Raw genomic sequence first — 27,322 nt, 5'->3', positions numbered from 1 at the left:
CGCACTGCAGCGATTTTTCTATCTGCTCTATTAGCAACACTGCTTCTTTAGTTGTTTCGCGCATCGCACGAAACGTATATAAATATAAACGTCGTTTCTCACAACGTTACAACGTTTAGAAAGTCGTTGATTTTGTTTCTGTATTTTCCGTCGTTGGGTTTCCTCGTCATGTCGATCGTCGCGAATCCGAAATCGTCACCGTTCCAGCAAGTAGAGCAGCAACGTTCCGAAAATTAATTGTAGTTCATGTCTCCGCCTACGTAGTCATCGTACGCGTGCTTGAGGTTGGTATAATCTTGACGAAACAAACATATGAAATTAGCGTTGTCGCGTACTAACTGTTTTGGAATTTTGGAAAATGTTTGAGCTAGGTAGAAGCAATCCATTTTTTTTGTGACGACCTTGCGTGAAAAAGTTGCGAATTTCATTTTGATTTTCCAAGATGGCGTCGTCGAACACAACGACTAAATTTTCACGACAATCGTCGAGTGGTTTTATTTCCGAGGCAAACGTTGCAATGTCCAGACCATCGTACAGTTTCATCAGTTACTGGTATTTGGATTGCTCCAAACTTTTCGAGAACACGTACATTTACCTGGCTACCAGTACTGCGGACCGGGTACCAAACTCGAGAAAAAATTGGAGAGAGGGGGCAAGGGTGTGAATCCGTTGGACGCCGCATGCAAAAATCACGACATCGCTTACAACACCACGCAGACGGATCTGGATGCACGTCACGAAGCAGACAGAAAGTTAGAGCACGCAGCTTTCGAAAGGTTCGTGAGCAGAGACGCATCGCTGGGTGAACGGGTCGCCGCACTGGGTAGAGTCCAGCGCAGATAATTCTGCCGTGCGATGCGCGAAACAACTAAAGAAGCAGTGTTGCTAATAGAGCAGATAGAAAAATCGCTGCAGTGCGCCGATGCACAGCTGTTACGTACAACAATAAAATTAGAGAATTCAGGTCTATCTAACGTTGAGTTTTAAACGTCATGCATTATACCAGGACTAGGATTAATATGTACTAACAAGTGGCTTTGCATGTAGCTACATACATATGGACTAAAAATTCGCAAAATATGAACTAACACATAAGTAAAATTACCAAAAATGCTGCAAAGAAGACTTCTTCATACGATTCCTTATTTGAGTGATTTCAAACAAAATAAAAAAATATATATATTATTTTTCATTGCATTAATGCACTGGTGGCGTTTTAACTTTTCACTTCCAAAACCCGTATACACTGGTATGGAACTGCAACGGCAGATAATAACATGCCAACGTGTTAAACCGCTACAATTGCACCATAACACTCCTCCTGAAGCAGTATTATTATTTCCTCTCTGAGATCTGCGACAGTCGGTTGCCTTTGTTGTACATTTACAAAGGATGCCGGCTTCCACAACAATAACAAGTACATATACTGCCACTAGACGATAAGCTGCGCGGCTTTTTCTTTTGTTATGAACCAGGGAAGGCGCTAGTCATTTTGCCTCCCTGGGAGGTGGCGGCAGATGCCGCTCTATTTCGACCCCCCCCCCCCCCCGGTCATTACGCAGCAACGGAAAATTGAAAATCAATATATTCCTAACTAAAACATCAAAATATAAAATAAATAATGAGACTTCTTATGCTATTTCAATACTATTCAGCGCAAAAGAATATCTCGCTCGATCACAGTTTTCAATAGGCTTATCACCCATCAAAGCATGGCAATTTTAACACAGAAAACAATATGTATCGCATTAAGCAGCAAAAATGACAGCCTCCTCTATGCAATTTCTACAAGAACACGTGCCGGAGCCAGAGTTGAAATGATGTTGGAGCTACATAATTTATTTATTTTGAATAATTCCAAAATTATGAAATATGAACAATTTGTTGCTGCTGTTCGCTGCTCTCTTGCCAAAATGCTTTATTGGGATGCTAACACCATGACTGGCTTCCTCCTTCATGAACTCGTGCACGTTGCTTAGAATTTCCCGAGCTTGGCTATGCAAGGTTTTTGATTTCAACTTCGACAGAACTGGAGGCATTATGGAATTTAACGTTCATTAGCAAACACACACTTTTACATACACACACGCAATACACGCACACAACATCAAACCGGTCAAATACTTAGTATAAAATAAAAATATGGTGCTTCCAATCCAACAAAACTCACCGCCACTTTACCTGCCTTTTCCCCTTCCATGACAGAAATAGTGCTTCATTATTACAGTTGGCAACACTAGTTACTAGCTAGCCAATAAACATGCACTGCATAAAAAAAGCAAGCACTACGCCGTGCTATATTGCCACATTAGCGTCCCTACCGAACGGTGGGAACCGCGAGCTGGAGCGCTATTCAATTGTTTTCAATAATGTTTGCGCGAGTGTGTCCAGGAATAGAATAACAATATGGCAACAATAGCGAAGATTATCGAGCAGAGTAGAACACATGATGCTAAGAGAGAGGGAGACGAAACGAAAATTCGTTTCTACGCAACAGCAAATTTACGTGTGTGGCACTCTACCACCATCGCCATGAACACGAAACAAAAATTGGGGTAGGGTATATAAATAACATAGAGTGAAAAATAATAATAATAACAACATGTCTCGTATAACTGATTTGCCGCCCGAGCTACTATGTAAAATATTTAAACACGCAGTAAACGGAGATTGTGAGGATGTAGGGAAACTTGTAATCATAGCAAGAACGACGCCGGAATTTCGCATCCCTTGTGAAATGGTTCTCAAGGACCATCTTCGGGAGATCAGTGGCCTGAGGTGCGGTGATCTCAACATTCTGCTTTCGGCTGCTGGGGAAAAATTGGACGAAAGGTCGGACGAACTGTACGAGGCGATGCAGGGAAGAAGACGGTACACAGTAGATTGGTACAAGTCTGAGCAGGAGAAGAAAAATATCATTACGCACATCGCCGCGTTTTCCGAAGCACGGACTTTCTTCCTCTGTTAAAAAAATAATAATATATATACGTGTCAAAAAAAACAACTTGAAGTTGGCAATAGAAATATTTTTTTCCACACTTAGAGCACAGTTTGGTCGCACATATTTGCTTTCCCGGCACACAAGTACGACAGTGCTTTTGAAAATGTTTACTTGACACAGCAGTTTGGCACGTAGGGGCAATTTTTTACAGAACGCATAATGCAGAGATTTTTTGGGGGTATGTTATTTAATACCTAATGCTGTGCAATGCAAAATATAATTGTTCACTTTTTTTTAACTATTTTCTTTTTTTTTTCGCCAAATTATATGCTTCTAGTCTCCTATACAATACAATATACGTACAATATTGTCAACAGTATTATATTTGAGCGGGCCGCTTGTCACCTAAACACTACAGCTCACAGGTCGGGAAAATCTGACATGAAAGCAGATAATACGTTTATGCCTTATTTATATGTAATTTTCACGGGGCGTTCAATATTGTCAACGGTATTATATTTGAGCGCGTCGCTTGTCACCTAAACACTACAGCTCACAGGTCGGGAAAATCTGACATGAAAGCAGATAATACGCTTATGCCTTATTTATATATAATTTTCACGGGGCGTTCAATATTGTCAACGGTATTATATTTGAGCGCGTCGCTTGTCACCTAAACACTACAGCTCACAGGTCGGGAAAATCTGACATGAAAGCAGATAATACGCTTATGCCTTATTTATATGTAATTTTCACGGGGCGTTCAATATTGTCAACGGTATTATATTTGAGCGCGTCGCTTGTCACCTAAACACTACAGCTCACAGGTCGGGAAAATCTGACATGAAAGCAGATAATACGTTTATGCCTTATTTATATATAATTTTCACGGGGCGTTCAATATTGTCAACGGTATTATATTTGAGCGCGTCGCTTGTCACCTAAACACTACAGCTCACAGGTCGGGAAAATCTGACATGAAAGCAGATAATACGTTTATGCCTTATTTATATATAATTTTCACGGGGCGTTCAATATTGTCAACGGTATTATATTTGAGCGCGTCGCTTGTCACCTAAACACTACAGCTCACAGGTTGGGAAAATCTGACATGAAAGCAGATAATACGTTTATGCCTTATTTATATATAATTTTCACGGGGCGTTCAATATTGTCAACGGTATTATATTTGAGCGCGTCGCTTGTCACCTAAACACTACAGCTCACAGGTCGGGAAAATCTGACATGAAAGCAGATAATACGTTTATGCCTTATTTATATGTAATTTTCACGGGGCGTTCAATATTGTCAACGGTATTATATTTGAGCGCGTCGCTTGTCACCTAAACACTACAGCTCACAGGTCGGGAAAATCTGACATGAAAGCAGATAATACGCTTATGCCTTATTTATATGTAATTTTCACGGGGCGTTCAATATTGTCAACGGTATTATATTTGAGCGCGTCGCTTGTCACCTAAACACTACAGCTCACAGGTCGGGAAAATCTGACATGAAAGCAGATAATACGTTTATGCCTTATTTATATATAATTTTCACGGGGCGTTCAATATTGTCAACGGTATTATATTTGAGCGCGTCGCTTGTCACCTAAACACTACAGCTCACAGGTCGGGAAAATCTGACATGAAAGCAGATAATACGTTTATGCCTTATTTATATGTAATTTTCACGGGGCGTTCAATATTGTCAACGGTATTATATTTGAGCGCGTCGCTTGTCACCTAAACACTACAGCTCACAGGTCGGCAAAATCTGACATGAAAGCAGATAATACGCTTATGCCTTATTTATATGTAATTTTCACGGGGCGTTCAATATTGTTAAGAGCGTTAGTTTTTGTAGAGCTCTCTTTTTTCCATCTTTCCTCTATACAGTAAAGTTGTAGAAGACACAATTAGCTAACCTAGCATACAACATACCTTCCTAATTAATATGGATATTGTCACACATTCCTCTTATTTTATACTGTTGTAAATAGAAAAAATTATGTACGGTAAATGTTTTGTATATTATAGGAAAAAACTGCAAAATGTCCCCCAATTTTAATTCGAATTTTATCGAATTTTTACATATTTCCACGCCACCACATATTGTCCTATTTGCTTCTTTTACTTGCCTTGCTTAATTAACTCTCGCTAATTAGCATTTTTTTGGAAGAAGTCAACTAGAACAACATATGGCGGTATGAGAAATATGCAAATCAAAGAACATTTTAGCAATATATGGGCCCTAGCAATTAGCTTCGTCGACTAAGAGTACTCCTTCAAACATCTTCAGCTAGATCGTATTACTACGCGAGGACGTTTAAAAGTTTTGGGTGTTGAAAAAGTTTGACCCTACTTTCTATTTCTATTGTTTGCTAATAGATGGCGCTAATAGTACCCCCTCCCCTCCCCTCTTCTCCTCTGCTGTATGACAAATAGCACAAACATAAAAATCAAGATTTTGGAGAGCAAAACATAAAATTTGCATGCATCTGATGTCGAACCGGGAACTTTTATCTTTCGGGGAGTCAACATTATTTTTTTACTCAGTCGTCATATAACATGAACACACGCAAACATTCACATGTGCTTTTATTATTTTGTGTTCGGTAAGTACAAGTATATTCTTACATAAATTATTTGTTAATTTAATAAATTGTAAACTCAAAACCTGCTATACTAACACTCCTTCTGTCTATTGAAAGCGAATGTTGCGTGCATGCGGAAATAACACAGAAAAAAAAGCGGATGGAAGCAATTTAAAATCACTGGGGCAAGGTCAGTATTACGAGAGCGTAAAAACATGTGCTTCCATTCAACTTCGAAAAATAAGAATGAATATGTGCATACAGAACACATATGCTTTCTTTTCACAGTTGTAAAATCATATAAATTGTGCATGAAGTAAGTTGCGGGAAGGCTCTCTCTTTTATGTCTGTGTATATGTTGTACAATTAGGTACAAGTATTGTACAATTAGGTACAAATTGTTGTACAATTATTTTCCCCAGTTGCCCAGTTGGAGTTGGGGGGGGGGCATAACACTGGTATTATTTGTAATCACAGTGCTTACTCATGTATTTTGTTTAATATTTTATTTCAAATTCACTGTCAGAAACTAGTGTTGTTAGTTTCTGCATGTAGGTTTATTTACTCTGTTGGTTGTCACTGTCAAGTTTTTAGTATTCGTACAGCATAAAAAGCTATAACCCCCCTCTCAAAATATATACATTGTATACGCCAAGATGCCCAATAGCCTGGCAACACATCATGAAAAAACATGCCAAGAAGACCCAGTGGGTTTATAAGTCAGTGCTGCCAATTCCTATTTGTAGGTTAGCTTAGCCAGTGAAAGATCATATAGTAGAATTTTTGTAGAGTGGGTGTTTGCGAGTTCCGCGACGCCTTGCCCGAGGATACTCTATGCAGTGTCATCCTGATTGCAGAGAAGTCCTTCGCCTACGACGTCAAGAACGAGAGGGTCACAGAGCAGTTTTAAAATTCATAAAAAATTGCCACATACTAAAAATCAACATCCAACACATTTTAGGTTATATAAAATTTGTGAAAACCTTATAATACTGAAATATTAAAACAAACAGAGTCCCTTGTAGGTTAGTTCGGTGCGTAAATAAAAAAATGATAGGTTAAGTTATATCACTTAGGATCGTAAAAAAAATTAAAAAATCGTAAAAAAAAAGGATAGGTTAAGTTGTATCACGTAAGATCGTGATATACCTACCAAGTATAAATGGAAAAAATGAGTGCAGTGAAAATTTGTACTAAAACATCGCTAAACGCTATAACATCGACAAAAAATTGTCAAAATATGTCAAAAACTTATATTCGATTGATAAAAAAAAATACCTACAAAATATGATCCTCAAATGATGACGTTCAAACAGTGCATAAATAAAAAAAATGATAGGTTAAGTTATATCACTTAGGATCGTAAAAAAATTAAATAATCGTAAAAAAAGGATAGGTTAAGTTGTATCACGTAAGATCATAATATACCTACCAAGTACGAGTGGAAAAAAAATGAGTATAGTGAAAATTTGTACTAAAACATCGCTAAACGCTAAAACATCGACAAAAAATTGTCAAAATATGTCAAAAAGTGATATTCAATTGATAAAAAAAGAGGATACCTACAAAGTACTGCGTTGAAACAACTAATATACACTACTGGCGTGGTGTAGTGGTGTCGGCCCCCGTGGTGGAGTGGTTAGCACATCGCGCTATGACGCCGGGGGTCTCGGGTTCGAATCCCGGCTCGGGCATGGATGTTTGTGATTGTCTGTCCTGAAATTGAGAATTAAATGAAATGATATGGGCTGCTAGCGGTCCCAGGTTCGATCCTCCATACGAGGTGTTCTTTTTTATTTAATTCTCCTTCTATTAAACAAGAGCAAGGTGACATTATTTGTAGTAGTAGTGTAAGTGGTAACATTGTTCTACATCTGGAATTTGCTAAAAAAAAATAAACAAATAAATGAATTGACACACGTTCAAAGGGATATTTTCACGTATCAGATCTTGAATTATGATACTCTAACGATAATTGTGTTCTGCTTCAAAGACATTGACAAATATTAATGAAATAACCATTTATATTTGTGGCAATACTGGACACACTAATATTCCCCCTTTTTCCACTCGAGTTCAATGCAAGGATACCTTCACAAATATCGACTGAAAAGTTTCCATCATGTGCAATTCTCCATTAAATGTTTTCGCCGAGTCGTATTACCTTCGTTTTCTTTGTAACAAACAAGTATTCTTTACACATGACATGTATAGGAGGGGTGGTTGGATCTGCATTTCACATTGGTCAGCTCCTTCTACCTGTGTTCATGAGCAAAAGCTTCAGGGGTAGTGGTTATCGGTAAGGATTGATAATCTGATGGTCGTAGGTTCAAGCCCCTCCGGTGGCAGAAACTTTTCGTACGTTTTAGACACATCCCATTGCGTTAATTGTTTACGCCGTATGAAACGGAATGATTCAGTTTGGAATTAACGATGGGAGGAGGGGAAATGTTAAATGACAAAATCTCAATTTCAACGAACCGAGAAGAGGGGATAAATTGGATAATTCTTATAAATATGAAAATTACATTCATGATTTTAGTGGTATAATCGCAGGTAAAATCAAAGATCTTACGTGGAAGATTTGATCTTGCTCTGAACTCGGCCAAAAGGAATTTCGCACCGATCTAATACATTCTCCAATACATTATAAAATATTGGGGTGTAAGGGGTGATTTTCCACGTAGTACACCCAACTGTCAACCTCACTTCCACGTTAGTACACCCTGGACTGCGTTTTGCAGACGAACGAGGCTCTGGCGACTGGCACTCTGGCCAGTATAATTTTGTGGGTGTTGTCCTGTTTTTTTGTCCTTCTGTGTGCTGAGTGCCCTTTACAGCCTCAGCTTTTAACGGAAGTCAGAACATTTTAAGTTTTTAAGATTTTATTTATGCAACGTTCGAGTTGTTCTTTGTAAAGATAAGGGGCTGGACCCCGTATAATGTGACGGGTGCAAAATAGCCTAAGTGCTGACGCACCCAAAATTTTAACATCAAATCAAATCAAATCAAATCAAATTATAAAATATTAATGAATGTTGTTTCATGTCGATAATTTTATCAATGCATCAGTTCTTGACGCCGAGACGTATTTTCTGTAACTACCCCTTCTCTCCTCTCGTCTCCAGTCCCTTCTGTTCTTAATTACTTCTTCTCTCACGTCCTTCTCCTCTATTTTTATCTCATACCGCCTTCCCTACTTTTCTCGCCACTTGTCTTCATCCCACTCTTCTCCATTCTTCTTATCTCCTCTCCTGTCTTATATTTCCGATTCCACGCCACTGTTCTCATCATCTTTTCGTTCTTCTATCTTTCTCTCTTTTACTCTACTCTCCACTTCCCTCTTCTCGTCTCCTCCTCTCCTCTCCAAACTTCTCTCCTCCTCTTCTATCACCTCGCTTTCCTTCCTCTCTTCTCTCCTCTGCTCCATTTTCCTCATCTCTCCTTGCATCTTTTTCCTTTTCACTCATTACTTCTCCTATCCACTTCCTCTTTCCTCTATTTTCTTCCCTTCTTTACTTTTCCTCTTCTCCTTTTGCTTTCTCTTTTCTCCTCTCCTTTGTTCCCTTTCGTTTCCTCTCTCCACTTTTACTTTGTGTAGACTCATCAACAATGAAATACTAGAAAATCGACGTTGTTTCTTGTATTGCAACAAATGTAATACTGATTTTTTTTCTCTACTTTTATGCAATAATATTTTGATATCTTTCTTTCGCGTATTTTATAAATATCTAATGTGCATGTGGCAACCCTGAAATTGAGCCTAACTCTACACGCAACCCACCAACGCCTTGTGTAAATTGGGTTGCCTAGTTTAAAATGTCGTCCTAAAACTATTAAGAGACACTGTACAATGCACATTCTTTCGTGTAGTGCACTTTGCATTTCTTAACTGTATTGAACAATGCTTCGCACACGCTGCACTGAAATTTCAGTTCGACACCCTTGTGATGTTTCTTTATGTGTTTGTTGAGGTCATTGTGGTTGCGGTATTCGCCGAACGTCGTGCGGTTCCGTATGGTGCTACCAAACTGTATGTAGCACGGGGGCAGCGGAAGTTGTTGCCGAATGGATAGGGAACACTAACAGTCGACATGCTCTGGGCCATGTTGCAGTCGTCGCACTAGGAAAGTTTTGTTTCAGCTGACAGAGAGAAGTACGCACAGTTTGCCGATAAAAAAAAAAAACACTTAGCACTTTATTTCCTTCCGTAGCTTCTATTTTTGCGCGACTATTTCACTTCGCTACACGAAGACGATACGGCGTCGCGATGCTCCAGCGAGGACGGCAGCACTTGTCCACTTGTATACCGTCTATAGTGCGTGGGGTCCTTTGCATGTGGACCCAAGATGGCGGGAGTTCACTGACGACTCTCGGTACGTGCTGGAGTGAGGGATTTTGCGAGGGAAATTTGAACTATCGTTATGTTCAAAAATTTCCCTCGCCATGCTTCCCGTGCCGGCGCGCTGGCTTCATTGTTCGTGGGGGGTGTAAGGGGCGGCGTTGTTCTAAGTCGCCCAAAAGTCAACGTCACTTCCACGTAGTGCACCCTGGACTAAAGACCAACGAGGCTCTGGCGACTGGCACTCTGGCCAGTATAATTTTGTGTGTGTTGTCCTGTTTTTGTCCTTGTGTGTGCTGAGGGCCCTTTACAGCCTCAGCTTTTAATGGAAGTCTTAACATTTTAAGCTTTTAAGATTTTACTTATGCAACGTTAGAGTTGTTCTTTGTAAAGATAAGGGGCTGGACCCCGTATAATGTGACGGGTGGAAAATAGCCTTAGTGCTGATGCACCCAAAATTTTAAATTCTAATTCTAAATCTAAATCATTGTTCGTGGGCGCGGGACCAAGACTGTCTGGCGGATAACCTTCTATGGCCGCTGTGCTAACAGGCCACCGACGCTTTCCTCCCTTGCATGCACCACACACGCGGGATGGAGACACAAATAAATGGATAAAACAAAATAAAGTTATTCCTGTGACCAGAACACAGTAGCACTGTAGGCACCCGTATCTTGTGTGTGAAAAAAAAAACGCTTTATTTTCTTCCGTTGTTTCTCTTTTTGCGGCACTATTTCACTTCGTTACACGAGGAGGGTACGGCGTCGCGATGCTCCAGCGAGGACGGCCGCACTTGTCTACTTGTACACCGTCTATAATGCGTGGGGTCCTTTGCATGTGGACCCAAGATGGCGGGAGTTCACTGACGGCTCTCGATACGTGCTGGAGTGAGGGATTTTGCGAGGGAAATTTTGGCTATCGTTATGTTGGAAAATTTCCCTCGCCATGCTTCCCGTGCCGGGGCGCCAGCTTAATTGTTCGTGGGCGCGGGACCAAGACTGTCTGGCGGATAAACCTGCTGTGGCCGTTGTGGTTACAGGCCACCCACGCTTTCCTCCCTTCTTGCATGCACCCACACACGCGGGATGGAGACACAAATGAATGAATAGAACAAAATAAAGTTATTCCTGCGACCAGGATGCAGTAGCACAGTAAGCATATGTATGTTATGAGTGGCTTTCTTCACCGTACTACCTGGTTTCGGATATTTGATGTTGGAGGAAAAAAAACACTTAGCACTTTATTACCTTCCGTTGGTTCTATTTTTTGCGGCACTATTTCACTTCGTTACGCAGAGACGGTACGGCTTCGCGATGCACTTCTCCACTTGTACACCGTCTATAATACGCGGGGTTCTTCGCATGTGGACCCAAAATGGTGGAAGTTCAGCGACGACTCTCGGTGCGTGCTGGAGTGGGGGATTTTGCGAGGGAATTTCGAACAACCGTTATGGCCGTTATGTTCGAAAATTTCCCTCGCCATGCTTCTCGTTCGCTTCTCAAGCGCGCTGGCTTCATTGTTCGTGGCCGCGGGGCCGAAACTGTCCGGCGGATAACCTGTTGTGGCCGTTTTGCTCACAGGCCTCCCTGGCTTTTTCTCTTCTTCCACGCACCCACACACGCGGGAAGGAGATATAAATAAATTAAATGGAATAGAATAAATTGAATCCTGCGACGAGAGTACACTGGCACTATAGGCACCCGTATGTTAGTTGTGGCACACTTCACTGTACATGATGTTCATGGGGTGCATGATGTTCGGATAGAAAGAGAGTAAATAATAACAAGAAAAGTCACTACTTACAATGTCATCATACAAAAACACATGTATGATTCTTCCTGTTGATTGTTGCTGCCACACTTTCCCGGTACTCCTCACACGCTTACACGAAACTGCACGGCGTCGCGAGGCAGGTGTATGCACGCGGAAGCATCACGGACGTCGCGAAAGAAGCGTCGGTGTTGGCGCGAGCACAATGCGGGCGTCGCGATGTTTATGCTGGACGGGAGCAATTGTAGCGGAAAAAGTAGCACTCGAGATGTAATTGTAGCGTCGGATTTTGTTAGTACTGCATGGCGTCGCGGTGTGCACACGGTCGTCAACACTTGTCGCGGCAGTAGTGTAAACTTATTGTTTCTACGCAATACTTTGTAGGTATGCATTTGTAGCCTCTTTTCTTTATCAATTGAATATCAGTTTTGATATATTTTGACAATTTTTTGTCGATGTTTTAGCGTTTAACGATGTTTTAGTAAAATTTCCCTTTTTTTCCCACTCATACTTGGTAGGTATGCATTTGTATCCTCTTTTTTTTATCAATTGAATATCAGTTTTTGACATATTTTGACAATTTTTTGTCGATGTTTTAGCGTTTAGCGATGTTTTAATAAAATTTCCCTTTTTTCCCACCTCACACTTGAAGGTATATCACGATCTTGCGTGATATAACTTAACCTATTTATTTTTTTTATTACGTGCAAAACTACACGAGAGCCTCTAGTAGACCCAAATAGACAGTTCAGCGTCATTAATTGGGGTTCACCAAAACCTCAAAAACTCACTTTCTCTCCACGTTCCGCGCCTCATTTATTGCGCTGACGATGTTTCACAGCGAAGAAAACCGCACCAAAACCTCAAAAACTCACTTTCTCTCCACGTTCCGCCTCGAAGTGAGGCTCGGTGAGGCTCGCCTTAATGGTTTTACGTGATAGAACTTAACCTATCTTACGATTTTTTTTACGATCTTCAGTGATATAACTTAACCTATCATTTTTTTTATTTGCGCACCGAACTAACTTACATTGTATTTTATATAACCTAAAAAAAATGTGTTGATTTTTTTTTAGTATGTGACAATTTTTTTTTACGATTTTTTTTTTTAAAAACTTTTCCGTCACCCTCTCGTTCTTCACGTCGTACGCGAAAGACTTCTCTGCGATCAGGATGACGCTGCACACGGTATCCTCGGGCAATGGACTGTGGAACTCGAAGACGACCTTGATGTTGGTGCGATCGTTGACCACGACCTGCTTCCTTTTTGTGGTGTTGATGACGAACATCGGCCTGTAGGTTTTGAATTCGCCGGGCGCGTAGTACATGTCCACGCTTCTCTCCGATACGAGCTCGATACGCTCCCGAACGAATGCAGAATCCTTTTTGGGAAAGTTGCGTTCTTTGCTTGCGTCCAAGTTGAGAGAATCGATGTACGTGGCCCAAGACCACACGTGGTGCTGCTCGCTACCCTCTACAATCTGGTGGAAACGAAAATTATCGGGCAGGATCGTCCGTTCGAAGGTTTTGTACTGAGTCGATATTCTCTTTTCCGTCCTCAAGAGGCGCAGAAATTGAGTTTTAAACGCATCAGTTTCGGTTACGTCCGGATACAAATCTTTCAGGACGTTCAACTTGTTTTCCAGAACTGTATAATGTAACACCAAGTAATTGATGTTGCAGTGTATGATGAAGAACGTTGGGATGATACAGCAGAATCGTTAGATCAGATCCCAGCCGAGAAAGTAATGCGTGTGGAAACGATGCTGGGTCGTCCACGTGAATTCGTTCAGAATGTGGCTGTCGCAGACGGTGTTCGGAAAAATCGTTCGCAAGTACATGGCCGGATCCTTTCTGAAAACCTTCTCGAAAACGTGACGCCAAGCCAGAGCGTTGATGCAGTCGCTTTTGAAACTGGCCAGCGGGGCTGACAGATCGAGCTTCGTCCCCAAATCGAATTGAGTCGCGTGCCTTTCTACGAACTCCAAATAGGCCTTCGCCGTTTGCCACACGATGCTCGTGACGATCTGTTCCACCGAATCCGTCGTACGATATCCCGTGTCGAAGTATTCGCCCCATGCTTTCTTCAGGATCGTGATCAGAAAATTTCTCTCTCGCACGTTTATGGCGGTCCTCAACCCTTTGAATTGCACCTCGTCGCTGTCGGCCAGCCGCACGACGTATTTTTTCTTGGTCAACGCGAAAAAGTTTTTCAGTACGAATTCGACCTTCACCCGCAAGTTCGGGAACCAACCCTCGTGCAGGTGATCGATCAAGCTAGCCTTATCGCGTTTATACATGAGGATGAAAAGCGAATCCGTGTCCATGTACATCATGCGCGGTCGCTGGGGTTCGAGGGGAAATTTTCGACCACGTCGCGCGATTTCAATACGATGGTTCTCGATAGAAAAGTAACGAGAGACGCACAAGCTGGGTGTTCTTCGAAACGAACGAGACCACACGTTTTCCAGTACGGCCTTCGAACGTAAGGTTGGTTCACGTGAGATCGAATTTCTTCGGGAATGTCTTTCAGCTCGTACATCTGACCGTACATGCTGTTCATCATCAATTTCGCCGTATTCTGTTTTGCGTCCATTTCGAGCAATTTGCCCGGCGGCAAGGTCTTCTTGCAATTCTTGACTTCCTTGATTTTTTTTACGCAAGGCCATGATCTTGCGGATGCACATGGCGTTGAGCGTATCGGGCGAGAAATACACGTGGAGATCCGCTTCCGTGCAGCCGGTTGGGGATTCGTCATGCCGCGATAAACATCCACTTCCGTGCCTGGTGGAACGGACGTTCCGGTGTGGAATTCACGCTCTTCAACGTGAACTTGGAGTGGCGAGAGCCCTGCTGCGACCATAACGTTCGGGTAGAGGGGACGTATGAACCCCGAGAAAATTCTATATAAAATAACATATCTGGAAATTATATTCACAGTATAGATTGAATTTTGAGTTTTGTAATCACCCCCCCAAAGAAAATTCTATATAAAATAACACCTGAAATTATATTCACAGTATAGATTGAATTTTTTGAGTTTTGTAATCACCCCCAAGAAATTCTATATAAAATTACATACCTGAAAATTGTATTCACAGTATAGATTAAATTCTTGAGTTTTTTGTATTCACACCCAAGAAATTCTATATAAAATAACATACCTGAAAATTCTATTCACAGTATAGATTGAATTCTTGAGTTTTGTAATCACCCCCAAGAAATTCTATATAAAATAACATACCTGAAAATTGTATCGCTATATATATACTAGACTTTTTTTTTGATTTCTGTGATTTTGGAGAAAGCATAATGGCATCCACCACCAGTTTCAATCGTAAAAATTATCATTTTTGATAAAACTGAATGTGTTACTTGTGGGAAGCTAATCTCAAGGAACAATTTATCGGTACACAGGGCAAGATGTAGCGAAACAGGTTCGAGAAATAATCGTTCGTTACCTTCTAAGTCTTGTGCTCGATGCGGAAAGATGATCAGCATTCCAAATTTAAGTAAACACCTGAAAATTTGCAAACCATCGACCGAACAAGGAACACTGAAAAGAAAAATCGATGATCCAGAAACGGAAGCTTCCACTTCCAAGCAAGTTAAATTATCGGATGAACGAAAACCAATTAGATCTGCATTCAACCGTCATATTCAGGATTTCTCTTTTACTTCGGAACCAGGCTGCGACATTCTTAGTTTCTTGCGTGAAACGAAAACATCCGTGATAAATATTCTAAAAAAGAAATTGGAAAATAATTCCATAAAAGTATACGTTGATCTATTTTCCGAATACGAAAAAGTCGATGGTACAACAAGTATTTTTTATCATCGAACAAAAAACCAGGCTCTTCATTTGGCGGACGTCGATAATGTGGACGAATTTTATTCTGATCTTTCAAATGAACTGGTTAAGAAACACGACGATTTCGAGGCTAAAGGGTCGGGATGGTCTCTGTGTGGAAGTCCTCACACGTTAACTGTTTACGTGAACCGATTCTCGCCTCTTCGCGCTTCCAGCTACGTTCCTCTTCCACCGAACATTCAACACAAGGGGGCTGTGTTAAATATACAGAACAGCGATAACAAGTGTTTCCTTTGGTGTGTGTTGGCGGAACTTCACCCGATTCATTGGTCAAATCATCCAGAACAGGTTTATCATTACAAGCAGCATGAACCTGAACTGGAAAATGCAATGACTGGCATCGAATACCCGGTGACCATTTCTGATATATCAAAATTCGAAACACGAGCACGAGATGCAGAAGGAAAACGCTTAATCATCAACGTGTATTACGTTGGATAAACATGTCGTGCATCCCGTCAGGATAGGCGATGTCGACGATGACGATGCTCGTGTGATTAATCTTCTTCTAATTTCAAACGACAGTGTTCACCATTACTGTCTCATTCGTTCACTATCACGTTTGGTCAGAAGTCAAACTATCAAGTATGCAAACAACATCGAAGTTTGCCCGAGATGTCTAACCACGTTCAACGATATAAAACAAGTCGATTATCGAAAATACACTGGACGTCAGATTGCTATCGATAAACTTGCCGAACATAAAATATATTGCGGCAACAACAGACCTGTTCGGGGTGTAAGGGGTGACCTTCCACGTAGTACACCCAAATGTCAACCTCACTTCCACGTTAGTACACCCTGGACTGACGACTAACGAGGCTCTGGCGACTGGCCCCATGACCAGTATAATTTTGTTTGTATTGTCCTGTTGTCCTTATGTGTGCTGAGTGCCCGTTTATAGCCTCAGCTTTTAACAGAAGTCAGAACATTTTAAGATTTTTAAATATGCAACGTTAGAGTTGTTCTTTGTAATGATAAGGGGCTGGCCCCCGTATAATGTGACTGGAGCAAAATGGCCTAAGTGCTGACGCTCCCACAATTTTAAAATCAAATTCAAATTCAAACAGACCGGTTCGAATGTTGATGCCCGAAAAGAACGAAGTGGAAGAATTCAAAATGCACAAGGCATTGTCGGAACATCCGGCCATCATCGTTGCTGATTTCGAGGCGTTCCTCAAACCACTCTCATACTGCGATCCGGATCCCGAAGTTTCTTCCACCACACCTTACCAGCTTCACGAACCAAACAATTTCGGTTACGTTGTCGTGCGACAGGATAAAATAGATGAACCGTACGTATACCGAGGACACGATGCAATCGAGCGCTTCTTCGAAAAGATGGTCGACGAAGTTGGGAAAATTGGATGCATGCTGCAAACATCGAAACCGATGCTTCCGTTATCTGCTATCGAACATCAAAATTACTATGACACTGTCAAGTATCCTGTGTGCGATAACCACTTCACAGACGACAATCGTAAAGTGTTTCACCATTCGCATACGGACGGTCGCTTCATAAGCGGAATCTGTAATGCATGCAACCTCAAAATCCAAAAACCGAAATTCGTCCCCATATTCTTTCACAATGGTTCTAATTACGACTTTCATCCCTTAATTAGGAAACTCGGATACGACACACAAAAAATACATATTCTTGCTCAAGACGAAGAACGATACATCTCCATAAGTAAGAAAGTTATGATTCCTGAGACTAAAAATACCATCGAGATGAGGTTTCTGGATTCATACAGATTTCTCTCTGCCAGCCTGGACGCTCTTGCCAGCAAACTTTTAGACGAACAATTCAAAATTACAAAAGCTAGTTTTCCCAACGTAGACATAGAACTCGTTAGACGTAAACGGATTTATCCTTACGAATACGTAGTGATAATTCTAAATTTAATGACGACGCTCTCCCACTTCCAAGAGAATTTTACAGCAGACTCAGAGAGAAAGGAATCACGGACGAAGAATACCAACACGCGCAACTCATGTGGGAGAAATTAGGACACTCGGAGACTACCACGATGCCTACTTAAAATTAGACGTAACGATACTCGCGGATGTTTTTCAAGCGTTCAGGAAAACGGCAACGAATATTTATAAATTAGATCCAGCGTATTTCTACAGCCTACCGGGATTTGCGTGGTCGGCAATGTTATTCCAGACAAAGGTCAAGCTGGAACTGATATCGGACGTGGACATGTTACTTTTCATCGAGAGGGGGATTCGGGCCGGGATGGTACAATGTGTGCAGAGATATGCAAAAGCCAACAACGTGCACATGAAAGAAGATTATGATTCAAATCGAGCATCGAATTACATCTTCTACGCCGACGTTAATAATCTCTACGGACATGCCATGGTACAGAAACGTCCTTACGGGGGATTCGAATGGGCATCAATAGACATAGAAAATTTCGATAATACTGAGTATGGCTTCTTCGCAGAAGTGGATATCGAATTCCCCGACCATTTACACGATCTGTTCAGCGATTTACCACCGGCATCCGAGTTCAAATCTTCGCCTCATTCTAATCAATGCAACCTTTTATTGACTCTAGAGGGGAAAAAGAGATACGTTGTTCATTACTCGAATCTCCGATTCTTGATCGGGAAGGGTGCTAAGGTAGCGAATATTAGAAGAGTCCTCAGGTTTAAACATTCCGAGTGGCTCAAACCGTACATTGAAACAAACACGCAACATAGGACAGTTGCCACTTCCGATTTAGACAAAGATTTTTTTTAAATTGATGAATAACGCGGTGTATGGCAAGACGATGGAAAACGTTCGGAATCATGTAGACGTGAAATCGGTTTCAGATAAAAATAAATGCATGAAGTGGGTGGCCGATCCTCGATTCAAGTCGAGAAAAATTTACAATGAGAATTTGGCACTTTTCAATCTAGATATAAAATTGATGAAATTCAGAAAACCAATTTACGTTGGCGCAACGGTTCTCGACTTGTCGAAACTTTACATGTTCGAATTTCATTACGACGTGACGAAACCCTTCTTCAATGATAAGATGTCACTTTTGTACACGGACACCGACAGCTTCATTTACAGCATACAAACACCTAACCTCTATGAAGACATAAAAAATCCTTCCATGCTTGAATATTTCGATACTTCTGCATATCCTCAACCCAACAGATTTGGGATTCCTTCCCTCAACAAAAAAGTCCTAGGTAAACTGAAAGATGAATGTAACGGTGATATTATTGTCGAGTTCGCGGGTTTGCGTTCGAAAATGTATGCCATGAGAACAGAAAGTAGCGTCACGAAGAAAGCGAAAGGTGTGTGCAAGAATACGGTGGAGAACAAACTCACCTTCCACGATTACATCGATTGCCTTTACTCACAATCGACGATACTAAGTATAGAACAAAGAATCCAAAGTGTAGACCATGTGATTACAACAAACAATTCTAAGAGTTTAGTATCATTCAATACTTCAATATTTTGCGGAACTTGATGGTTTAAATTTGGCACTCTTAAAGGATCAATATCATCTATTACAATAAAGCGTTCGTTATTAATGATGATTATATTGTCATCAGGAAGTTGAGAAGGCTGGAGAGTATCACTGTGGTCGTTAATATTGACCGTCGTCAGCACACCATTAGCACATTGCAAGGGGATACCATCCACTACACTATCATCCCTTCCTTCAGTACGCTCATTGCAGACCGAGTCATTACATAAGGCCTGCTTTGTCGCAGTGAATTGCGTTGTTTCAATCAATTCAGACATCTCGAAACCAGATTTTGGGACAGCAGGATCTCCAGGAGAAGACACATTAGCCAATTGGCCAGAACAAGCACAGCCAATAGGAGAGCCAAATGTTTCACTTAATAGAAGGTAGCCATCCGACTGGTCACCACAATTAACCTCTGCTTCCGGGATGGTCATCAATTTGCCAGAATCGAAAGGACGACTCCACAACGCAATGTCTCTTTCAGTCCCAATGGATTGTGCCGGGGAAGGGGTAGAGGTAGCAACGCTTAAATTCACCTGAGACACCTTGTCTGGCATTTGGCATCGTCGTTAACAGTTAAGATCTCATCCTTATCCTCAAACAGCAAGCTGCCATTCACCATCCCCACGTAGCTTTTGTTGCCCATATGCTTAAAGCAGTATCATCATTAGTAATCAAATTATTCTAGGGGTGTAAGGGGTACCTTCCACGTAGGCGCCCAAAAGTCAACCTCACTTCCACGTAGTACACCCTGGACTGATGACTAACGAGGCTCTGGCGACTGGCCCGATGGCCAGTATAATCTTGTTTGTATTGTCCTGTTCTTTTGTCCTTATGTGTGCTGAGTGCCCCTTTACAGCCTCAGCTTTTAACGAAAGTCAGAACATTTTAATATTTTATGATTTTAGTTCTGCAACGATAGAGTTGCTATTTGTAACGATAAGGGGCTGGTCCCCGTATATTGTGACGGGAGCAAAATAGCCTAAGTGCTGACGCTCCCAAAATTTTAAATTCAAATTCAAATTCAAATTATTCTGGGCTAACGAGTTTTCTACTGCATCTAGGGAGCTATACACGTCAGTAGCTGGGGAATTATCACTGTCACACTCATTGCACGGGCTCTTACAATCTTTAGGGGTGTAAGGGGTACCTTCCACGTAGGCGCCCAAACGTCAACCTCACTTCCACGTAGTGCACCCTGGACTAAAGACTAACGAGGCTCTGGCGACTGGCACTATGGCCAGTATAATCTTGTGTGTGTTGTCCTGTTTTTTTGTCTTTGTATGTGCTGAGTGCCCGTTTACAGCCTCAGCTTTTAACAGAAGTCAGAACATTTTAAGATTTTTATTTATGCAACGTTAGAGTTGTTATATGTCATGGTAAGGGGCTGGCCCCCGTATAATGTGACGGGAGCAAAATAGCCTAAGTGCTGACGCTCCCAAAATTTTAAATTCAAAATTCAAAAAAAAAAAAATCTTACAATCTTTAAAATGTGACTTTCCATGCTTTAATAATTCAAATAACATGCCACATTTTGAACACTTGAATGTGAGCAAAGTACCTTTATGGTATTTTTTTACATGTTTATACAAGTCATTATGAGTTTTGTATTCACCAAAAGTCGCCCTTTTGGCTGAGCCACGTGCAATGTTTGTGAATCATATGGAACATATGGAATGATGAGGGGAGAGGAATTTGAAGGACGACACGATCCTCTTCCATTGTTAACCCGACACGAGCTCGCGGATATACTAAAGTGACAATTGAGAATAATACAGCCCTTAATTATTTATGTTAACAATACCCGCCAATCGAGCCTGGTCCGTCACTATGTCCGCACTTCGCCACTGGATCCCACAGCAAACCCTAGAAGAACAGGGGCTGGCTCCCTGCTGGAAGTGGTCCTCTCTGGTACGCCACTGGACTCCTCAACAGTCTCCAGAAGGACAGGGGCTGGCTCCCTGCTGGAAGTGGTCCTCTCTGGTACGCCACTGGACTCTATACAGCAAACCCCAGAAGAACAGCGGCTGGCTCCCTGCTGGAAATGGTCCACTCTCTTCCTTGACTGGTGCTCCACTTGAACCAACAGCTATCTCCCAAAAGCACAGGGACTGGCTCCCTGCTGGAAATGGTCCTCTCTCTTCCTTGACTGGTGCGCCACTGGAACCAACAGCTATCTCCCAAAGGCACAGGGGCTGGCTCCCTGCTGGGAATGGTCCTCTCTCGTCTTTGGCTGGTGCGTCACTGGAACCCTCAACAGTCGCCAGAGGAAAAGGGCCAGACTTCCTGCTGGAAGTGGTCTTTCATCTACCTTGGCTGGTACGCCATTGGGACGCTCTGCAACCTGTAATACTGCAACAAGAAAAGCAATGAGTTTGGACAATCAAGGAAAGATATTAAGAGACCGTTCAGCCAACAAGGCCCGTCTCATTAACAATCGTGTAGTTCTTTCTTTAAAAGAACATTCCTTCCAAACAGTAGCATGCCATTCTACAACAATTAAGCTGATAAGAACAGATAAAAAACTTTATTTCAGTAAATGCTGAACGATGTTCAGGGTATACAGCTCACTTGTGTTAAAATGAGATTACAATTTGCACAGACTTAGCTGGCAGCAAAGACATAATAATAGCACAGAATTATAACTTCCAACCCAAATCAGGTCATTTCGAATACAATTCGATTTAATAATATTAGAGGATAAAGTTCAAATTCAATGGCTACATCATCAATTTAGTCCATCTCCAATATGAGCAATATGTGTATCGCCAAATAGTCATAAGTCCAATTGAGTTTATGCATCAAACACATAGATTTGTTCAAATTTAACGTATGAACATTGACCCCAACTCAACTAGGGGTTAACTTTACCAAAATTTAAAGATGATAACATATGCTAAACTGAATAATCTCAAAGATCACAGCAAATAAAAAACAAGTGAGAGTTCATAAATGGACGAAATATTCAAATACACTAGTAAACAGGTTAAGACAATAAGATTTAGCATTTGCATAAGTCCACTGCGTCACATATAATGTTGTGGGACTATATACAGGACAAGTTGGCCATATAATAACCATAACAATCATGTATCATGTGATAATATTACTAAAAAATATTGCTCGAGAATATTAAATAACATATAGTAACATTAATAATTCTGCTGAATTTGACAGAACCATCAATAATTGACTATCATCCATCCTATGATCATATATAAATCATTGACAAATTGTGAAATTATAGTGTGCCATGAGAGTTAGTCACATGCGTTGTAGGCAATAGTCCAAAATCGATGGTGAGTAGTAGTGCTTATTGGTTGTTTCTAAGTAACACTTTGTAGGTATGTATTTGTAGCCTCTTTTTTTATCAATTGAATATCAGTTTTTGACATATTTTGACAATTTTTTGTCGATGTTTTAGCGTTTAGCGATGTTTTAGTAAAATTTCCCTTTTTTCCCACCTCACACTTGTAGGTATATCACGATCTTACGTGATATAACTTAACCTATCTTACGATTTTCTTTTATTTGCGCACCGAACTTACTTACATTGGACTCCGCGTTTGTTTTAAAATTTCAGTCGAGAACATGAAGACGATACCTGTGGAAATATTTCTAGTGTTTGCTACTAGATGTCACCACCGGCGACGTGGACGCAGTGTTGCCAAACTATGAGGGCCTTCCCAAGGGGAAAATTTCCTTTTTTGGACCATTTTTTTCCCTTCACCTAAGCAAATGACATAATAGAATAATAATTAGTTGTGGTATTAGCGGTGGTGCAGTTGCGGTATTGTGGTATTTTTAATCGAAATTTCCCTTTTGGCTAAACATCTCGGTCCGAATTTCCCTTCATGTGGCAACACTGCGTGGACGCATAAAAGAACAATTATTACACGACCTCTCTCGGTCCTCCTCCGTAGCCGTGCGTGTTAAGGCGTTCATTCGTTCTTGACATCATGCTATAGGTTCGAACCCGGTTGTGGTCGGTAGTTTTTCAGTGTAAATAATGGCCCATTACTTTAGCTCGTGTTCCTTGTCTGCAGGCTGGGATTTAAGGAAACTCATGAGTCCTGAGTGAGCGAGTTTGACGGGTTTGTTGTTTCACTGTCTAAATATCCATCATCGCTACGCCGGAGTGACCCCCCCTGTCCCCGGGGGTCCCCCCTGTCCCTGGACCCCTGTCCCCGGGGTCCTATCCCTGTCCCCCGGGCTCGTGTTCCCGGGAGTCCTACCCCTTGTCCCTGGACCCCTGTCCCCGGGGTCCTATCCCTGTCCCCGGGCTCGTGTTCCCGGTTAAGTTAGGTTAAGTTGTCTAATGTCTATGTCTATGTGTAATGTCTATGTCTATATGTAATGTCTATGTCCATGTCTCTGTCTTTGTAGGTTTTTTTTTGTCCTAAGATTTTTTTAACGCTGGACTTAAAAAATTTTCGATTGATGAAAAAAAAATGATTCCATGACGACCTATGTTTATTTTGGTATGAGTGGACAGAGGACACCGAGACTCGACCGACGCACTAAACCCGACCTTTCTACGACTATTCGTTCAAAAGTTACGAGTGATCAAAGTTTTGGGAGGTGGGTTAACTTCTTACCCCTTGACCCCAGGACCACCAAAACTTGGTACACGTATTCTACACCTCCAAAATCGACAGGGCGCGTATCTAACGATACCGCATGGGGGTGTTTTTCGATATATTTTTTCGATAACTCTTACCATTTTCGAGATATTTGCAATTTAACGCAGGACTTGGAAAAAAAATTCGATTGATGAAAAAAAAAATTGTTCCATGACGACCTATGTTTATTTTGGTATGGGTGGACAGGGGACACCGAGACTCGACCGACGCACTAAACCCGACATTTCTACGACTATTCGTTCAAAAGTTACGAGTGATCAAAGTTTTGGGAGGTGGGTTAACTTCTTACCCCTTGACCCCAGGACCACCAAAACTTGGTACACGTATTCTACACCTCCAAAATCGACAGGGGGGTATCTAACGATACCGTATGGGGGTGTTTTTTGATATATTTTTTCGATAACTCTTACCATTTTCGAGATATTTGCAATTTCAGATTTTTTTTAACACTGTGGACTTAGAAAATTTTCGATTGATGAAAAAAATAATTGGGTCCATGACGACCTGGTATGGGAGGAGAGAGGACACCGAGACTCGATGAACTAAGTGGTGCTTTGTGTGTAAAAAAAAATGCAATGCTTTTTGCACTTGGTTATCATCACCTAACATGTTATTAACTGTTTTTTAAAATTAATTACAACTGAAAACTAATAATTAATGTTATCTAAAGTTACTAATTATTAGTATACAAGTAATTGATATATTTTTTTGTTCTTGTTGCTAGCGTTGGTTATTATAGTTGTTGCAAAATATTAGCTCTCGCGTATGACAGTTTCTGAGTTTTGTTGGGTATATATAGACGAATCGAAATTTTACTTATGTTAAATTCTATGTTAGGGTACATGGTAGGAGAAATCATTGTATATTAGAGCGCTCTTTTAATGATTTGCCTATAACTGCATACAGGCAGCCGTAAATTTAGCATAAAATATCCTGATCCTGTTTCTTCTAGCATGTGCGACGTTTGTTGTGGTGGGATCATTGGGGGAAATGTGATTCTCCCAGTATGTCATCTGACTTACTAGCATATGCGATACGAAGAACAGGTGTGTATGTGGCTTACTAGGATTAGGCTCATGGTAATGAGGTCCTAGTAGCTGAAACCGTTGTCGGGGTATTTTGCATTTTTTTTTTATTTTTTATTTTGTTTCAAATATGAACACGTTAAAACTGAACTGTCTCGGATCTTGAGTTTTGTATTCACCCCGAGAAAATTCTATATAAAATAACATACCTGAAAATTATATTCACGTTATGTTGAATTTTGATTTTTGTAATCATCCCGAGAAATTCTATATAAAATAACATACCTGGAAATTATATTCACAGTAGATTGAATTTTGATTTTTGTAATCACCCCAAGAAATTCTATATAAAATAACATACCTGAAAATTGTATTCACAGTAGATTGAATTCTTGAGTTTTGTATTTGCACCCAAGAAATTCTATATAAAATAACATACCTGAAAATTGTATCGCTATATACTAGACTTTTTGATTTCTGTGATTTTGGAGAAAGCATAATGGCATCCACCACCAGTTTCAATCGTAAAAATGATAAAACTGAATGTGTTACTTGTGGGAAGCTAATCTCAAGGAACAATTTATCGGTACACAGGGCAAGATGTAGCGAAACAGGTTCGAGAAATAATCGTTCGTTACCTTCTAAGTCTTGTGCTCGATGCGGAAAGATGATCAGCATTGCACATTTAAGTAAACACCTCAAAATTTGCAAACCATCGACCGAACAAGGAACATTGAAAAGAAAAATTGATAATTCAGAAACGGAAACTTCCACTTCCAAGCAAATTGAATTATCTAATGAACGCAAACCAATTAGATCTGCATTCAACAACCAACTCCAGGATTTTTCAATTAAGTCAGAACCAGGCCGTGACATCCTTAGTTTCTTGGATGAAACGAAAACATCTGTACTAAATATTTTAAAAGATAAACTTAAAAACAATTCTATAAAAGTATACGTTGTTCTGTTTTCTGAATACGAGAAAGTTGATGGCACAACGAGTATTTTTTATCATCGTACAAAAAACCAGACTCTTTATTTTGCTGACGTTGAAAATTTAGACAACTTCTATTATAAAGTTACTACAAAAATCTTCAATTCTTAATTGAGAAGGGAGTTCAAGTAACAAATGTGAGAAGAATAATGAAATTCAAACATTCCGAGTGGTTGAAACCTTACATTGAAAAAAATACGTATCATAGAACACGCGCCACGTCAGATTTAGATAAAGATTTTTTTAAACTCATGAATAATGCTGTTTACGGAAAAACAATGCAGAATGTCAGGAAGCACGTGGACGTGAGATTAGTTCCCGATTCAAATAAATGTAGAAAATTGATAGCATCGCCGACATTCAAATCACGAAATATATATGATGAAAACCTGGCCCTGTTTGTGATGGATAAAAAAATAATCAAGTTCAACAAACCAATCTACGTGGGGGCGACGGTTTTGGATTTATCTAAACTGCATATGTTTGAATTTCATTATAATGTCATGAAACCCTTCTATAATGAAAATATAACACTTTTGTACACGGACACGGACAGTTTTATTTATTCCGTACAGATATCTGACCTCTACAACAATTTGAAACAACCGAAAATGATTGATCATTTCGACACATCTTCCTTCCCTCAACCAAACAGATTTGATCTCCCTTCTCGCAATAAAAAAGTGCTTGGTAAAATGAAGGATGAATGCAACGGAGAAATCATTCTGGAGTTCGCCGGTTTACGTTCCAAAATGTATGTGGTGAAAAGGGAAACCAGCATCACCAAAAAGCCAAAGGTGTTGGTAAAAATACCGTGAAAAACAAGCTTGTGTTCGAGGATTACATCAATTGCCTCTATTCACAGTCGAGGATTCTACGTTTGGAGACAAGGATTCAAAGCGTAGACCACGTGCTTACCACAAACAAAGTTAAGAAAATTGCGCTGGATCCGCATGATGATAAAAGATGTATTTTGTCTTGTGGAATCCACACGTTGCCTTGGGGGCACTATCGTTTAGAAATTAGTAAAAATTGTAGGCAATGCAAATGAAAAAAAATAAACTTAAATAACTATAACTAAAATAAAAAAAACTTTAACTGTCTCATACAAAATAAATAACTAGCAAGGACAATGAATCTCTTTGGTTTCCGAAAGCAAACAATGGAAACTGTACACCGCACGACAGATCATGAAATTCTACCTTCCGTGTTAACTAAACTCAACGGTCTGTTGATCATTCACCTCAACAGCATTTGGACGAGGACGTGGGTAAAACCTTTTACGTCTTCAACAACAATTTACATTTTTACGAAATTCCGATCGGTGGGAAACTTCAAATCATCGTGAATCCGGAGAACGCAAGCGAAATCAAAATTTCTACCGGCAAGAACATTTTTCGAATGAAGCACGACAAAATGCTTTCTAACATGGCATACGATGTTTCTGCAGGAGATTATCTTTACGTTCAACTCCTCGGAGATTACGACAAACTCATTCCTCTCTTCGTAGAATTATGAATCGTCTATCCTATTATAAATAACCGTTAACAAAATGCCTAACGACATTTTCGGCCACACCAAGCGTGTAGACCACGCAGAAGAGATTCTCATGCTCGACGTTCGAGTTAAAAAGTTGAGGAGCGATTTGATCGCTT

The sequence above is a fragment of the Lepisma saccharinum genome, unplaced genomic scaffold, assembly GCF_977018435.1.
Source record: "Lepisma saccharinum unplaced genomic scaffold, izLepSacc3.1 HAP1_SCAFFOLD_250, whole genome shotgun sequence".
In the NCBI taxonomy this organism is placed as follows: Eukaryota; Metazoa; Arthropoda; class Insecta; order Zygentoma; family Lepismatidae; genus Lepisma; species Lepisma saccharinum.
Note: the sequence above shows the minus strand (reverse complement) of the source record.